The sequence below is a fragment of the Notolabrus celidotus genome, unplaced genomic scaffold, assembly GCF_009762535.1.
Source record: "Notolabrus celidotus isolate fNotCel1 unplaced genomic scaffold, fNotCel1.pri scaffold_145_arrow_ctg1, whole genome shotgun sequence".
In the NCBI taxonomy this organism is placed as follows: Eukaryota; Metazoa; Chordata; class Actinopteri; order Labriformes; family Labridae; genus Notolabrus; species Notolabrus celidotus.
In genome coordinates, this window is record NW_023260022.1 from 13,143 (window position 1) to 17,289 (window position 4,147).

General features: G+C 46.3%; 1 long non-coding RNA gene across 1 annotated transcript; it reads left to right on the top strand.

Moving 5' to 3' along the window:
* The first annotated feature begins 349 nt into the window (after window positions 1–349).
* LOC117808738 lies at window positions 350–3,367 on the top strand. Its single transcript, XR_004630392.1, has 2 exons — window positions 350–468; window positions 2,826–3,367. It is a non-coding gene; the product is annotated as an uncharacterized LOC117808738 (long non-coding RNA).
* The last annotated feature ends 780 nt before the right edge of the window (window positions 3,368–4,147 follow it).

Consider the following 4,147-nt stretch of genomic DNA (forward strand, 5'->3'; position numbering starts at 1 on the left):
TCCAAGCTGTCATCATTAGCGTCTTCACTCTGTCAGACCTGAATCTGTGTCGCTGCAGGGTTTACTCACACACATAAACCACAATAAAATAGCTGCAGGCCAGAAATGCTTACCCTTTAGCTCCCACATAGAGGTAAACTAGAAAAGCAGGAAGTGTTTTAATTATAGTTCAGAGCTGGGGAGAGCAGGTTTAATGGTTATGAAAGAGACTGAAATTAAAACAGATGATTGATAAGAGGCAGAAGAGGCTCCCCACGTCTCCTCTCTTTGGGACAGGACTGAATCGAAAATGTGTGTAACCTTGAAACCTCTGCTTCAACTTTCTGTCTTTCAGTTTCTCGGTGGTGCCAAACTGTCCACTCTGGTACAGGCAGAGGTGGCTTTCTTGAACCCGGGGCAAGAGACGCTGACGAATTGCTTGGTGACGATCTCTGGAAGCGGTCTCCAGAGAGGAGAGCTGGAAGTCCCGTGAGTGAAGCTGCTGCATGCATTGATTCATTACACGCAATAGAAACAAGGTTTGAGGCTCGCATCAGTGAATATGTGATAACTAAGAGTAGTTTCAGTTTTAGTCACTGGCTCTTAAACGTCACCAATAATATTTAAAGCCTCAGGAATATTTAAAGTTCACATAGAATATCAAAATGTAATGTGTAATCAATCTTCAACAAAAATCTGAATGAAAATAAACATCCACAACTCTGAAAAAACTGTTCAAAAAAGGTCAGAGCATTTCTCAGGACTGTGTGGGCGTGGCCTAACTCTGGACTGTGTGGGCGTGGCCTAACTCTTTGATTGACAGGTCAAGAGAGAGTTCATAGCCTGTTTGTTTGAGCCGTCTGACTCTGAATCTAAAGACATCAAAACTCCAGAATCTGAAAATTATTCATTTCCAACGGTCTCTGAGTTCTGAGTCACAAAATACTTCAGAATCAGGACTTCTATCATTTATTAGTTTTGTGAGTCTGTAGTCTCCAGGGCAACAGGACCATGGGACACCCAGAGCAGCGGAGGCTGAAGGGTAGTATGCACGCAGAGGAGCTCGGCTCCGGGTGTCAGACGGAGCTGTTTGTCTAAACTCTGAGCTGTTTGGGGAAAGTTAGTGAACCGGTCCTGGGGAAGGTTAGTGACCGGTCCTGGGGAAAATTAGTGAACCGGTCCTGGGGAAAGTTAGTGGACCGGTCCTGGGGAAAGTTAGTGAACCGGTCCTGGGGAAAGTTAGTGAACCGGTCCTGGGGAAAGTTAGTGAACCGGTCCTGGGAAAGTTAGTGAACCGGTCCTGGGAAAAGTTAGTGGACCGGTCCTGGGGAAAGTTAGTGAACTGGTCCTGGGGAAAGTTAGTGAACTGGTCCTGGGGAAAGTTAGTGAACCGGTCCTGGGAAAGTTAGTGAACCGGTCCTGGGGAAAGTTAGTGAACCGGTCCTGGGAAAGTTAGTGAACCGGCCCTGGGGAAAGTTAGTGAACCGGTCCTGGGGAAAGTTAGTGAACCGGTCCTGGGGAAAGTTAGTGGACCGGTCCTGGGGAAAGTTAGTGAACCGGTCCTGGAAAAGTTAGTGAACCGGTCCTGGGGAAAGTTAGTGGACCGGTCCTGGGGAAAGTTAGTGAACCTGTCCTGAGGAAAGTTAGTGAACCGGTCCTGGGAAAGTTAGTGAACCAGTCCTGGGGAAAGATAGTGAACCGGTCCTGGGGAAAGTTAGTGAACCGGTCCTGGGAAAGTTAGTGAACCGGTCCTGGGGAAAGTTAGTGAACCGGTCCTGGGAAAGTTAGTGGACCGGTCCTGAGGAAAGTTAGCGAACCGGTCCTGGGGAAAGTTAGTGAACCGGTCCTGGGAAAAGTTAGTGGACCGGTCCTGGGGAAAGTTAGTGAACCGGTCCTGGGGAAAGTTAGTGAACCGGTCCTGGGGAAAGTTAGTGAACCGTCCCTGGGGAAAGTTAGTGAACCGGTCCTGGGAAAGGTTAGTGGACCGGTCCTGGGGAAAGTTAGTGAACTGGTCCTTGGGAAAGTTAGTGAACCGGTCCTGAGGAAAGTTAGTGAACCGGTCCTGAGGAAAGTTAGTGAACTGGTCCTGGGGAAAGTTAGTGAACCGGTCCTGGGAAAAGTTAGTGGACCGGTCCTGGGGAAAGTTAGTGAACCGGTCCTGGGGAAAGTTAGTGAACCGGTCCTGAGGAAAGTTAGTGAACCGGTCCTGGAAAAGTTAGTGAACCGGTCCTGGGAAAGTTAGTGAACCGGTCCTGGGAAAAAGTTAGTAGACCGGTCCTGGGGAAAGTTAGTGAACCGGTCCTGGGGAAAGTTAGTGAACCGGTCCTGGGGAAAGTTAGTGAACCGGTCCTGGGGAAAGTTAGTGAACTGGTCCTGGGGAAAGTTAGTGAAGTGGATGTGCAGACAGGGACACGCGAGCACACCAATGCAAAGAGCAGAGACAGCTATACAGACAGATTGAAGGCAGTACATGAGTAGCTAAGAAGCTAACAGCTAAGACAACACTGAGGGGAGCTGGCCAAGACGTATGGAGACGGTCTGAGCAGGAGCGGAGTAGTTTTGTTGAACATGTTTGCACAGGACTCAGTGTTTTATTTATGATTGGTTGGATATTTATTATGTAATAAATATCAGGGTAAACCAGCCCCCTTTTAACCCGGTGTGAAAGCGTGTTAAAAAACGTAATTTAACATATTTCAAAAATGGATGGAAGTTGAGTTCTAATATTTTTACAAAGTTTTTAGTATTTACATGTGGTCTGAAATAACATAGGTAGAAAGTTTTTGTTGATCTGCGTTCTTAAGGGCTTTAAGAAATGTAAACATCGCTCTCTGTGTCACCCTCAGACTCGGAGATCTCCTACCGTCCAGAAGGATACGCGTCAGGTTCCCCATCATCCCCTACAAACTCGGGCTGAGGACGCTCGTCGCCGACTTCGACTGCTCGCTCTTCAGAAATGTCAAAGGCAGCTGCACTGTCACCGTCAAACCCTGAACTCCCACAATGTCAGATTTATTCTCTCCTCTCTTAGATTCACGAGTTTCACACTCTGCTGGCTTCACACACCTCTCCTGTTAGGTTGATGATTTCATTTAGTTCCTGGTGTTTTAAAAATCTGCTCAGAAGTCCTGAGAGCTAACGGGACACATAAAGCCCGCAGCTATCTTACGGCTAAAACGCACACGTCTCATATATACGATGAATCTCGTCTATACTCTTTTATAAAAACTGTGACACTCATCACACATCTCTCCTTTCCGCCCTGCTATCTGGTGTTACAGCGCCTCCTTGTGGCTAAAGAAAAAACTGCTGTGAGTTTGATTGTGTCTCTATTTGCTCTGCTTTGTTCAATATGTTGACGTGTGCACAAATAAAATGTTCACACAAAGTCAAGTTTCATTTTTGATTCAGTCCTGGAGCTGCACAACGTTTCTTTGTAATCTCATGAGGAGATGTTTTTCTTTGAACACATTGTCTCCGTGGTGTTGCCGTACCTGCGTGTCCCTTGTCTCCAAGGTTGAACGTAGAGCAAACAGAGCAGGCGTCCTTCAGATCAGGCGGTTCATTCAGTGGTGATAAGGATGTCTACGGTTCTCCTCCTGAGATCTCACGTCCGTATCTTCAGCTCATGTTTGAGCTTTTTCAAAATGAAGAATGATGCAGTCGTCTTCATTGCACGCAAACTTCATCACGGCCGCCAAAAATCCACCGTCCAGCCTGAGACAACGCGTCGAGGTCTGCAGCTGAACTTTAGTTCAACTATACTGTCATGGCCAAAAGTTTTGAGAATGACACAAATATTACATTTTAACAAAGTCTGCTGCTTCAGGGTTTTTAGGTGTTTTTGTCAGATGTTTCTATGGTATAATGAAATACAATTAGAAGCATTTCATAAGTATCAAAAGCTTTTATTGAGAATTACACAGAATTCATGCAATAAGTCAATATTTGCAGTGTTGACCCTTCTTTTTCAAGACCTCTGCAATTCTCCCTGGCATGCTGTCAATCAACTTCTGGACCAAATCCTGACTGATGGCAGTCCATTCTTGCAGAATCAATGCTTTGTGGGTTTTTGATTGTCCACCCGCCTCTTGAGGATTGACCACAAGTTCTCAATGGGATTAAGATCTGGGGAGTTTCCTGGCCAAGGGCCCAAAATCTTAATGTT